This window comes from Dasypus novemcinctus, chromosome 7 (assembly GCF_030445035.2).
Source record: "Dasypus novemcinctus isolate mDasNov1 chromosome 7, mDasNov1.1.hap2, whole genome shotgun sequence".
Lineage (NCBI taxonomy): Eukaryota > Metazoa > Chordata > Mammalia > Cingulata > Dasypodidae > Dasypus > Dasypus novemcinctus.
Window position 1 is genome coordinate 77,450,134 of NC_080679.1, and position 13,919 is coordinate 77,464,052.

At 41.1% G+C, this 13,919-nt stretch overlaps 1 non-coding gene and 1 pseudogene across 1 annotated transcript; both read right to left on the reverse strand.

Annotated features, from left to right (window-relative positions):
* Window positions 1-445: 445 nt before the first annotated feature.
* Window positions 446-2,569, reverse strand: LOC101430504 (GTP-binding nuclear protein Ran-like; annotated as a pseudogene).
* Window positions 1,501-1,603, reverse strand: LOC111764725 (U6 spliceosomal RNA). Its single transcript, XR_002797267.2, has one exon. It is a non-coding gene; the product is annotated as a U6 spliceosomal RNA (small nuclear RNA).
* Window positions 2,570-13,919: the final 11,350 nt, after the last annotated feature.

Genomic DNA, 13,919 nt, shown 5'->3' on the forward strand with positions numbered 1-13,919 from the left:
GGGCAACCAAGTTGCCCTTATGGTCAAATAAAAGCCCTAATCTTGATTTAATAAAGTAGAAGTGAAACCTCTGAGTCTAATACAATCTACTACACCTAGAGGAACAGAGCAGTTTACAAACACAATTCAATATCTATTTTTGGAATTTATAAACAATACCAAACTGCCACACCACTGAATATTGTGACCATAGCAGTCTTATATTTGAAACTGAAAAAGGAAACAACTGCATTCCAAATCAGCTAAATATGCAGGTCCAAAAAAATGAAGGTATTTTTTAACTGCCATATTGGCTCTGCAGCCCATTCATTTCCTTCAGCATCCCAAAGATGAAGCACATGCTCTGCTTAGCTACACAATGAAGCTGCAAAGGCTGTGCCACTGACATCACAGGACAGTTGCCTATAAATCTCAACTTCTGATGCTGGACTCCAGCTTCAGCTTCTCACAGGTCATCATCCTTATCTGGCAGAGCAGTTGTCTGAACTATCTCTAAGTCATGTTCATACTGTGCTGCCAAAGCTGGGTCCATGACAACCTCTGGTGGGGCAAGAGCAGGCATGGCACCAAACTACAGGTTAGGATCTCTGATCAGCTTTCTAGCAAGCCAAAGGAAGGGCTTTTCAAAGTTGTAGCTACTTTTTTTTTAAACAAATCAATTTTTTTGATACATATTAATAAAGCATAAATCCATACAAATTGTACCATCAGTGGTATTTGGTATAATCACATAGTTGTGCTGTTGTCATTTCAGGCATTATTAAATTATTTTCATTATTCCAATAATAATAAAAACAAAAAACAAGCAAACAAAAAAATGTATCACTTCTCAGTTTCTTTATTCTTCCCCTGCTGTATACAGGGGAATACAATGCTATCATTGTATTATAAATAGCATTTATAATGTATTATAAATAGCATTTATAAAGCTATTCTGATTCTGTCTCTCTAGTTTATTTATATTTCTATTTGGTAAAAACAGTCTTATATATGCAATATTACCCATATTCATAGTTCACATGAGGTTTCGTTATCTTATACAGTCCCATGTTACATTTTTTAGTTTTCCTTCTAGTAATGTACTTGACCTTAGACTTTCCCTTTCTTTTTTTCTCTTTATTTATTTTTTTAATGTTACATTCAAAAAATATGAGGTACCCATATATCCCCTACCCCCCACTCCTCCACCCATAACAACAACCTCCTCCATCATCATGAGACATTCATTGCATTTGGTGAATACATCTCTGAGCACCACTGCACCTCATGGTCAATGGTCCACACCATAGCCCACACTCTCCCACAGTCCACCCAGTGGACCATGGGAGGACATACATTGTCTGGTAACTGGCCCTGCAGCATCGCCCAGGACAACTCCAACCCCCGAAAATGCCCCCACATCAAATCTTTTCCTCCCACTCCCTACCCCCAGCAGCCACCATGGCCACTTTCTTCACACTTATGCCAAATTTTCTTTGATTACTAATCACAATAGTTGATAAAAATATGGAATGCTTCATGAATTTGTATGTCATCCTTGCACAGGGGCCATGCTAATCTTCCAATTTTCCAATTTTAGTATATGTGCTGCGGAAGCGAGCACTGTAGTTACTTTTGGCAGAAATGTCAGAGTACTGAAGATTCTTCTTTCGGTGGAAGATGATGGATTTTGCCTTAACTTTCCTGTCCTTAATATCCACTTTGTTTCCATACAACACAACACAATACAACACAATGGGGATTTTTCACGCACTTGTACCAGATCCCTAAGCCATTAAGCACATTCTTATAAGTAACTCTTGATAGTATCTCTAACATTTTAATGGTACACAGGGCTTGGCTATAATAGCCATCTCTCAGGCCACCAAATTTCTCCTGACCAGCTGTATCTCACATTGAACTTGATAGGTCCTCTGTTGGTATGGAACACAAGGGGATGGACCTCAACACCCCTGGTATCTATATATTTCTCAAACTCACCAAATGATGTTTTATAAAAGTAGTTTTTCCAGTACCACCATTGCCAACCAATAAAAGTTTAAATTGAACTTGGGGTTCTTCTCAGGCTGCCTTTGTGATGGTTCTTCCAGAAGCATCTCTGTGCCCTATCTGACTGAGACCGAGCAGTTTTTAATCTAAAAGTAAGGTTTCAGATGAGCTGAAGGGGAAGAAAGAGTTTGGAGGTTTGCTTATGAATTCCTTTTTGCAGTTCTGTTCTCTGTACTCTATGCTTTCCCAAACCACATGAGCATGATAGTAAAAATAGGAATATAGCATTGGTAGCAAAACCCTATTCTTTGGGACTACCCCTATCTGTTATTGGAGGGAACACTGGGCCTGCTTAAATTCTTCTTAGTTAGTTTAGAAAGGCCCAGGAGTGCAGGCAGGGATGCTGTTCCCTCTGGTACCACAGGGAATTCACCATTTCTTCAGGCCAAGTTGGAATATATTCTCCACTCTCAACTTCCTTCCTGTTTCATCTCTTGCTGTGAGGCACCAAAGTCCCATCTGGCTGCTGCCCAGACAACCCTGGCATGGGCTACAGACCTCTCCTGGGTCTGTAGGCCATGCTCCAATGGTCATTGGAGTAGGGAAGGTCCTTCCCCCTGGCACGATAGAAACATTTCCTTGATTGGACCCCATGGAGTTTCCTTTTGCTCCTTCCTTCGATGTGAAATACATATGAAATCTAGCAAAAATTATTTTATTTCATCTGCTCACCAAATGGTTGAGTCTGCTTTGTGCCTTTTTCTTTGTTTTGTTCTCTGAAGTTATTTGGGGAAATATTCATCTGTCCAGGTGTGTTTTCCCCTCTAGGAAAGGATTGGGCTGCTTGACTGCAACCAGGAGAAACTCAGATCCTTGGTGCTTATTCTGCCGTTATTGTAAAATAGTTGTGAAAGGTTCTTGAACACCCCTAACTCGGTGGGGCAAAACATGGAATGGTTTTATTTTTATTCCAGTCTCTGGTCACACTTGTCGAATCTCACTTTTTTACCAGGTATCAGACCTTTTGGCAACAGCTTCGATTCCATGACTTGATTATTAAAAGTCTGCCCAACTTTCTGAAGCTGCCCACTTCCCCACCTTGCCAGGCTTTTGACTCAAGGAACTTGAAGGGCCAGGGCCTTGAACTTCCCTGTTCCTCTCACTTGGCTCCCCCACCTAAGAGACGTGGGTTTGGGATCTGCCTCCAGGATGTATTCTCCCCTTCAGCTTCCAGGCTCTCTCTACTCCATGGCGTTGGGCTCCCAACTCACAATCCTAATAAATCCCTTCTCTCGTCTCTGGGAAAGTGGTGGCATTGGGAGGCTGGTTTGAGGCTACGGCGGGTAGTAGGGCAGCCAGTTCTCCCCCTTCCCAGTGAGCTGTGAGCCAGGGGGTGGCCCAGTGATCTTTAGAATGAGGGACACTTATGTCTCATTTGTCTCTGGCACTGGAGCCTAATCACCACTTTGGGGCAAGAAAAAAAAACACTTATTAACTTGCCTCAGACTATGAAACCATTCCCCATGCATTCCCACCTCTCCCCTCAATGTATGCACCCTAAGAACCCTTGAAGACTGCAGGCACAGGCAAATCTGAGAAGGTGCACAGGCAACGTGCTCCCACCATTGGTCTGCCTAAAGTTTCCCTGCTCACGCCCGCTGGAGTGACCAGGTGAGTGAGGTGGTTGGAACAGAAGAATCTGCATCAATGATGGCAGGAGAGCTTTGTCCCTTTCACCCTGCTTTTTCCCTTTAGGTCTTGAAAGTTCATCACTTTCTCAACCACAAAAAGACAAATGACCCAATTAAAAATTGGCAAAGGATTTATATAGACATTTCTCCAAAAAAGATATACAAATAGTCAAAGAGCACATGAAAGGATGCTTGATTTCATTAGTCATTAGGGAAATGCAAATTAAAAACACAATGGAATACCACTTCATACCTACTAGGATGGCTATAAGCAAAAAATGGAAAATAACAAGTGTTAGCAAGGATGTGGAGAAATTGGAACCCTCGTACATTCCAGGAGGGAATGTAAAATGGTGCTACTGCTGTAGAAAACAGTCTGGCATTTCCTTAGAAAGTTAAATATAGAAGGACCATATTACTCTGCAACTCTTCTTTTTGATATATACCCTAAAGAATTGAAAACAGGGAGTCTAACAAATACTTGTACACCAGTGTTCATAGTGGCATTATTCACAATAGCCAAAGGTGGAAACAACCAAAGTATTTGTGGCAGTTTGATATTGTTTATGAATTCTAAAAATAGATAGTGGATTACGATCATTAACTGTTCCGTCCCTTCTGGCATTTTAGATTATATTGGATTCAGAGGTTTCACTTTTACTTGATAAAATAATGATTAAGGCTTTGATTGGGCCACATCAGTAGGACATTGAGTCCCCGCCCTCTTTGTGGGCAGAGATTCACAGAGAAACCGTACCGCAGAGAAGGGAGGTTGGACTTTTGATCCTGGGGCCTGGGAAGTGAATGCACAGAGAAGCAGATGTGTGAGGATAGACAGAATGTTCAATTGGATACAGCAGATGCTCCGGGAAGAGAGATGAGCCATTTACTTGATGGTCTACAGCTGGCCTTGTGGAGAGAGAGAGCAGCTGAGCCCAGATATGAACGAGCCCCGGGAAGAGAGAAACCCAGGAAGCCTGAACCCTTGGCAGCCATCGGCAGCCATCTTGCTCCAGCATGTGGCAACAAACTTTGGTGAGGGAAGTAACTTATGCTTTATGACCTGGTAACTGTAAGCTTCTAGCCTAAATAAATACCCTTTATAAAAGCCAACCAGTTTCTGGTATTTTGCATCAGCACCCCTTTGACTGACTAATACAATATCCATCAACAGATGACTGGACAGACAAAATGTGGCGAATACATATGTATTAGTAAGCCAAACGGGTGCTCATGCAAAATACCAGAAATGGGTTGGTTTTTATAAAGGGTATTTATTTGGTAGGAACTTACAGATACCAGGTCATAAAGTATAATTTACTTACCTCACCAAAGTCTATTTCCACATGCTGGAGCAAGATGGCTGCCGATAGCTGCAAGGGTTCAGGCTTCCTGGGTCCTTCCCTTCCAGGGTCTTGCTTCTCCCTGAGTTCAAGGTTCCTTTCTTTCCAGGGCTTGCTTCTTCCTGGGGCTGGCTTCTCTTTCCTCTGTGAGCTTATTTCCTGGGCCTCAGCTTAAGGCTTCAGCATCAAACTCCAACAGCAAAACTTCAAAATCAAAAATCCTCAACTGTGTTCTTTCCCATGCCTTTTATCTGTGAGTTCCCACCCACCAAGGGGTGCTAATGCTAAAGATAACTCAATCATGCACAGGTACAGATCAGATTACAAACATAATCCAATATCTATTTTTGGAATTCATAACCATATCAAACTGCTATAACATACAATAGAATAATATGCAACCACCAAAAGGAATGAAGTTGGGATACACACTATGACATGGATGAACCCTGATAGTATTAAGCTAAGTGAGATAAGCCAGGCACAGAAGGACAGATATTGTTTGATTCCACTTAAATGAAATAAATAGAATAGGCAAATTCATAGACAGAAATTAGATTAGAGGGTAGACCAGTAGCTGAGTGTTGTAGAGAATGTGAAGTTATTGCTTAATGGGTATAGATTTTCTCTTTGGAATGATTGAAACTTTTGGAAATAGTGATTATTGCATAAAATTGTGAATATAATCAATGCCACTGAAATGTACACTTAAAAATGGTTAAAATGGTGAATTTTAGGTTTTATATGTACATAAAACACACACACATGCCCTATACACACATATGTTGCTACAATTGAAAATAGTTAACCAGTTTGAAACCATGAATGTTAGTCTTTGTTCTAGTCAAACTCAATCCAATAACTTGAGGTCCTGGCAGAAGATCTGGTACTTGCCACAGAGCCATGGAACTCTGCTCCTCAGACACCCCATGTGGATTACAGTCTGTCATGCAGCTGCAAAGCCATGCCAGTTTGTGTTCTAACTTTCTCACACATGTGGTGAAACAAATTTTCTTCTTACTGTCTCCTCTGTACAGATTTCTGGCACTAGTTCTAGGAATAATCCAAGCTTCCTCTCCCCCAATCTCAGCAGGATATTCACTTTTGACTTCAAGAGATTCCTGTTCACACCAACTCATTGAACCATCAACTGTCTCTTTTCCTCAGATGAGGTCTTTGTCAGGAGGTTCTGAGGCCCCTATGCAAAATTATTATAGTAGAAAGAATAATGGACTGCCACAGATGTCTACATCCTAACCCCCATGTATGAGTCAGCCAAAGGGGTGCTGATGCAAAATACCAGAAATTGGTTGGTTTTTATAAAGGGTATTTATTTGGGGTAGGAGCTTACAGATATCAGGCCATAAAGCATGTTGCTTTCCTCACCAAAGTCTATTTTCACCTGTTGGAGCAAGATGGCTGCTGACGTCTGTGAGGGGTCAGGTTTCCTGGGGCTGGCTTCTCTTTCCTCTGTGAGCCTAACTTCCTGGGCTCCAGTTTAAGGCTACAGCATCAAACTTCAATATCAAAATTTCAACATCAAAAAAACCCCTAACTCTGTCTTTTGCCATGCCTTTTATCTGTGAGTCCCCACCCACCAAAGGGTGGGGACTCAATGCCTTACTGGCACAAGAGGTTTACATAATTACTTAATCAAGTAAACCTATGAATCCAATATAATCTAATATGCCCAGAGGAAAAGATCAGTTTACAAACATAATCCAATATTTCCTTTTGGAATTCATCAATAATAGCAAAGCTGTGAATAAGTAAAGGGTCTCGAGATGGGGAAATTATACTGGATTATCTGTTTGGGCACCAGGTAATCACGAGTGTTCTTAGAATAGAAAGAGGGAGGCAGAAGAGTCAGAGACAGAGATGTGTGATATGGATCTATAAGCTAAGGAATACAGACAACCTCAAGGAGCTGGAAAAAGCAAGGAAACAGATTCTCTCCTAGGGCCTCCAGAAGGGCCTCAGTCCTGCTGACACCTTGATTTCTGTCTGAGACTGATTTTGGACTTCTGATCTCCAGAACTGTAAGATAAAAATTTGTGTTGTTTTAAGCCACCAAACTTGTGGTAACTTGTTACAATAGCAATGGGAAATGAGTACAGCTCTATGGACAAACTCAGTCATTGTTCTTAAAATGAACATAGTGTAGGCTTTCAGGCTTTCAAGATAGGTCCCCTGATGGATGTTTTGCAAGGCCGAGATTGCTTAGGATTTTTACATGTTACTAGGCTCAAGGTATCCTTACTGGTTTAGGGTGTCATGACCGTCCCAGGAATCTCTCTGGCCTGGTTATAATCACAGATTCATTCTTGAGATGAGTCAGACCTGAACCAAGTGACCACCTCTGGAAGTGGAGGGTGAGCTCATCTATTCAAATTACATAGGGCAGGAATGAAGGAAGGATATTAGGGTGATGCAATCAAATTAGGGTGATGTGAACAGAAGAAGAGAGAATGCATGCTGGGCAGGCCAAAGACACAAATGTCCATTACATTTGGAGTGAGGGAAGCAAAAAGAGGAGTTTTGAGGTGGTGTTTTAGTTTGCCAAAGCTGCCAGAAGCAACATAGCAGAAGTGAGTTAGGTTTTACAATGGAGATTTATTATAGTTCTGTCTTTATTGAAAGGCATTAAAATGCCCTAGTTAAATGGAGATATATACTATGTGTGCTAGTTTGAGTCTTTTGTGGACTACCCAGAAAATCCTGTTCTTAAGTGAACCCATTCCTTTGCCTGTAAACCCATTGTAGATGGAACCTTTTGATTAGATTCAGTTAAGGGCCCCTTTGATTAGATCACTTTGTGTTAAAGGCCTTTGATTAGACTGCAGGACCTAGGGTGGGTCTTAATCATCTTGCTGGAGTCCTTTATAAATGGAGGACTAAAAAGCCACAGACACAGAAAGAAGACTGGAGAGACAAGAGAAAGCCTGAGAGGCTGAGAGAGGCTGGAATCATCAGAGCACAGAGACATGGAAAGAGGACACTGAGAGGCTGAGAGAGAAGGCCCACGGAGAGTGAGAAGCTGAGCAACAAGGCCTGGAGAAAAGGAAGGAGATGAGTGGATATCGCCATGAAACTGATTGTCTGCAGCTGAGCTTGGGAAGGAACTGAGCCTGGAAGGGAAGGTGGAGACCAGCAGAGCCACCTTTGTGCCTTGCCATGTGACTGGAGTCCAGGATCACTGGAACCTAATCTTTGGTGAAACAGTAGTATCTCTGAAGATGCCTTGATTTGGATGTTTTCACGGCCTCAGAATTGTAAGCTTTTAACCTATTAAATTCTCGTTTTAAAGCCAACCCATTTCTGGTATATTGCTCCCAGCAGCATTTAGCAAACTAAAACACTTTGTTCATGTTACTATACTCAATATTGAAAAGATACTGGTATTCAAATTCATCCACAGGTTCAATGAAATTCCAATAAAAATTTCAACAGGATTTTTTGTGGAACTTGATTCCAAATTTATCTTGAAGAATAAAGGGTTAATAATAGACTTCACTCTTGAAGAACGAAATGCAAAAATCAATTCAAAGTGGATTAAAGACTTAAACATGAAAAGCATAAAACCTTAAAATTTAGAAGCCAGTATAAGGGAATATATAGCTTTGGGATAAAGAAGGATTTCTTAAAGAAGACACAAAAGAGGCAGAAACCATAAAGAAAAATATTGAGAAATTCTACATTAAATTTCAGCAATAAGCAAGTGAAAAGATAAGTCCCAATTTGGAGAAGATATTTACCAAACATATTGTCAAAAGGAATTAGTATTTGGAATATATAAAGAGCTACTAAAAATCATAAAAGAAAGACAAATGATAACTGGAAATTGGACCAAAGGCATGATAGGCATCTCATGGAAGAGAGAACACAAATGGTCCATAAAAAGTGAAAAGATGCTCAAAGTGAAAAGATGCTCAACCTCATTTGTAATCAGGAAAAGACAAATTAAAACCACAGTGAGACATTATTTTATACCTACCAGATTGGCAAAAATTTTAGGAATAATACATAGCGAAAGTGAGGTTATAGAGCAACATGCACTTCTAAACACTGCTGGTGGAAGCGCAACTTCGAATGACCACTCACTTTACCCACTAGTTGAACAAGTATCCTAGAATGCAGAAATTTCACTTCTAGGTGTAAACCTTAGAGATACCTAGAAGCTAAAGCTAAGCATGCTCATAGCAGCATTATTCCTAAAAGCAAAAATTGGGAAAAGCTCCTATATCTACCACCAATAGAATGGATAAATTGAGTGAGATATATTCATACAACAGAATACCATTATCACGCTGAAAATGAATGAATTGTCAGCTGGAACCATCATCAAAGGTGAATATAAAAAACATGAGGTTGCCATGTAAGACTGTGGCTGCAGGTTGTGCCAATGGGTCAAGTAGGCACTAAAATCTATTTTGTGCTCCATGTGTCAAACTATACACAGACACAGAGATGCTGTCCCTGAAGGAAAGGGTGCCTTTTAATTTATAACTGCACAAAGATGTCCTATAGGTTAGCTCTGGCCTTACAAAATCATGATGTTGAATAGAAAGACTAGCCAAACAAGTATATATATATATTCTGTATGATTCTACTGATATAAAGTGCAAAAAACAAGCAGGATGCATATATATGTGATAAACAAAAGAGTGATTAACACAAAATTCAGAATAGTGACCTTTTTTTGGAGAGGGGTAGAACATCCAGGTAGAGAAGGTTCCTGGTGGAGTGGAAAGCTCTAAGGTGCTTGTGATGGTTCATGTGGCAACTTGACGAGGCTCCTATGTCCAGTTGTTTGGTTAAACACTGCTGTGAAGGTTTACTTTTTTTTTTTTTTAATTTTAAATATATTTTTTTATTCATTTTTAAGAGATACTTCAATTACATAAAATGTTACATAAAAAATATAAGGCATTCCTGTATGCTTCACTCCCCACACCTCCCACTTTTCCCCACATTAACAACTTCTTTCATTAGTATGGTACATTCACTGCAATTGATGGAACATTTTGGAACATTGCCACTAAGCATGGATTATAGTTTACATTGTAGTTTACACTCTCTCCTACTCAATTCTGTAGGTTATGGCAAGATATATAATGACCTGTATCTGTCTTTCAGGACAATTCCAAGTCCTGAAAATGCCCCCACATTACACCTCTTTTCCCCTCTCCTTGACTTCAGCACCTTCAGTGGCCACTGTATCCACATCAATGATATAATTTCTTCATTGCTAGAATCACAATAAGTCTTAGTAGAATACCAGGAAGTCCACTCTAGTCCTTATTTTATTCCCCAATCTTGAGGATGAGGATTCTGGGATGGTGATGCCCACTCCACCTCTAATTGAGAGGAGGCTTTGATCCCACATGGCTGATGGATGGAACTCTCTTGTTTGCAGCTGTAGACTCTCTCTGTTCCTTGGTGTGGTGGTTGTCGAAGGTTGACTTTAAGTAAAAGAAATTACCCTCGAAAATGTGGATCAGTCTCCTCTAATCAGTTGAAGGCCTTTAAGAGTAAAACCCGAGGTTTCCTGATGAAGAAGAAATTCTGCCTCAAGACTACTTCATTTACTTTTTTTGCTTTTATTTATTTATTTTCCTTCTTTATTTATTTTTTTAAGTTACATTCAAATAATATGAGGTCCCCATATACCCCCACCCCCCTCACCCCTCTCCTCCCACATCAACAAGCTCTCTCATTATTGTGGCACATTCATTGCATTTGGTGAACACACCCAGAGCACTGCTGTACCACATGGATAGTGGTTTACATTGTAGTTCACACTCTCCCCCAGTCCACGCAGTGGGCCATGGCAGGACATACAATGTCCAGCATCTGTCCCTGCAGTACCACCCAGGACAACTCCAAGTCCTGAAAATGCCCCCACATCACATCTCTTCTTCCCTCTCCCTGCCCTCAGCAGCTACCATGGCCACTTTCTCCACATCAATGGTACAACCTCCCCCATTACTAATCACAATAGTTTCATAGTAGAATATCAGTAGAATATCAATCCAAACTCTATTCCTCCAGCCTGTGGACCCTGGGGTGGTTATGTCCACTCCCCCTCTACATCAAGTGGGGGCTTAGATTCCACATGGATGATGGATGCAGTTCTCCTGCTTGCAGTTGTAGGCACTCTTGGCTCCCTGGTGTGGTGGTTGACCTTCTTCACCTCCCTGCTAGCTGGCCAGGGTAAGTCCAATAAACCAGATGGTAGGAGTTGCAAGTCTGCTGAGGCTTCATTTACTCTTGCTTATTTTCCAGACTGCTGGCCTGCTCTACAAATTTTGAGTTCAAGACTGCAACATGACTTTTCTCTGTTTCCAGTCTACTGGCCTGCCCTAGGGATTTCAGATTTGCCAGCCCCCACAATCGCATCTGCCAATTCCTTGAAATCAATTAAACACATACACACACATCCTGCTGGTTCCGATTCTCTGGAGAACCCTGCTTGGTACAGTACTGATAATGTTCTATTTCTTAGGCTGAGTGCTGGATACTGAAGTATATTATTGTCATTCTTTGTCCTAAACAAGTATGTAAAAAAACCCAAAAACAATCCTTCCTTATGTAACCCATTTTATTGGACTTTTATTTATTTTTTTTTAAGATTTATTTATTTTTATTATTTAATTTCCCCCCCTCCCCTGGTTGTCTGTTCTTGGTGTCTATTTGCTGCGTCTTGTTTCTTTGTCCGCTTCTGTTGTCGTCAGAGGCACGGGAAGTGTGGGCGGCGCCATTCCTGGGCAGGCTGCTCTTTCTTTTCACGCTGGGCGGCTCTCCTCATGGGTGCACTCCTTGCGCGTGGGGCTCCCCCACGCGGGGGCACCCTTGCATGGCGCGGCACTCCTTGCGCGCATCAGCACTGCGCATGGCCAGCTCCACACGGGTCAAGGAGGCCCGGGGTTTGAACCATGGACCTCCCATATGGTAGACGGACGCCCTAACCACTGGGCCAAAGTCCGTTTCCCCTTATTGGACTTTTAAAAATTTATTTTTACTTTAAATAAAAGGGACCCAATTAAAGAATGGTACCTGGAGGGGAAGGGATCCCAGAAGAACTGGACAGAGTAGGGGCCCTTGGCTAAAAAGCAAATTAAAACCACAATAAGATATCACTATTAGAATGGCTAAAACAAAAACAAAAACAAAAAAACGCTGACAATTCCAAGTCCCAGCAAGAATTACAGATCAAGTGGAAAATCTGTACTTTCCTGGTGGGAATGTAAAATGCTGCCATTTGGAAAATAGTTTAGCAGCTTCTTATAAAGTTAAACATACTCCTTCTATATGAGTTGGCAATCATACTCCTAGGTATTTACCCAAGTTAAATGAAAATCTATGTTCACACAAATATCTGTATGTTAATATTTTATAGTGTCTTTATTTGTAATTGCCCCAAACTGCAGACAACCGGAATTTACTTTGACTGGGAAATGGATAAACAAATTATGGTACATCAATACCATGGGATACTATGTAACAATAAAAAGGAATGAACAACTGATACCGGCAACAACATGATGACTCTCAAATGCATTGGGATATCTGAAAGAAGCCATTCTCAAAAGGCTGTATATTAGGTGATTCCATTTAAACCATGGCAGGAAAGGCAAAATTCTGGGGACAGAATACAAATCAGAGCTTGCCAGGGGTTGGAAATTGAGTACAAAAGGACACCGGGGAGTTTAAGGGTGTGAGGGGAGGGAACTGTCTTAGATCTTGCTTGTGGTGGTAACAGGAGTGTATGCTTTTGTCAAAATTCACAAAACATGATCATAGTACACACTAAAGAGTGAATTTTACTGTACCTAAAATTTATCTTAATAACCCCCACCCCCTCACACACAAAAATTGCCCCAGGAGAGAAAAAAATCTCAGCGACCAGGGACTCTGAGGCAAGGTGATAAGTTAACAGCATTGAGGCAAGATGATAAATTAACAGCCTGGCAGAGTTGGGCCTGTTACTTTAACCCCTTCTCTTCCTGACCCTGAAGGAGGAAATGCAATAGAGGGGCAGTGGAGAAGAGATGGAGGTATGAAATAAAAGGCAGCTGACCTTGCCCTACCACAAGCATCACTTTCCCTGCCTCTTCAGCCTTGCAGCCAAACAGGTCCACATTGGAGGAAAAGAAAAACTCTATATTGTACAAAAATGTGAAGCCTTGCTTACTACATCAATATATTTAATTATTAGAATGAGACTGTTCATGTGACCACGATAGACCCAAAAAGCTTTGGGATTGGCCTGAATTCAAATAGGGACAAAGAAACAATCAGCCCACAGGAGGGATTTGAAGGCACAATGGGAGAAAGAATGAAGTAGCTTTTAAGTCCTTCCCCATGGAGTCCAGTTCTTTAATATGATGGTTACACATGAACCCGGGCTAATTACATAGGACTCTTATCTAATCCCTACATGTGCTAAATAGGCTACTCCTTGTATTGCAAAGAGGAGTGAGACAGTATCATTACAGCTTAATAGAATGCCGTAGAAAGTGGCCCTATATCCTAAGGATCCAGCACCAAAATATATTTCCAGAGGATGCGAATTAGGAAGGACCACTGTAAAAGCATAAGCAGCCAGAAGGTACAGACAGGGCTGTGGTTTCACAGCTGTTCAGAAACTCCCGACCCCCCCCTCCACCGCATGATGTGAAATCCCCACTAGGAGGAAAACTTGCCCGTCAAGCACACTCCTGTAATCTCAGTGCCTTGAACAGAGCTTCTACATAGAAGGAAAATATATTTGTTGAATGACTGAATGAATCGAACTCCAAGATGCAAGAAGAAAAACGAGAAATGGCTGAAGGGTTGAGCAGAAACTTTTTACAGCTTTTTATTACAACCATTATGATGTTATAGACCAGGGGCT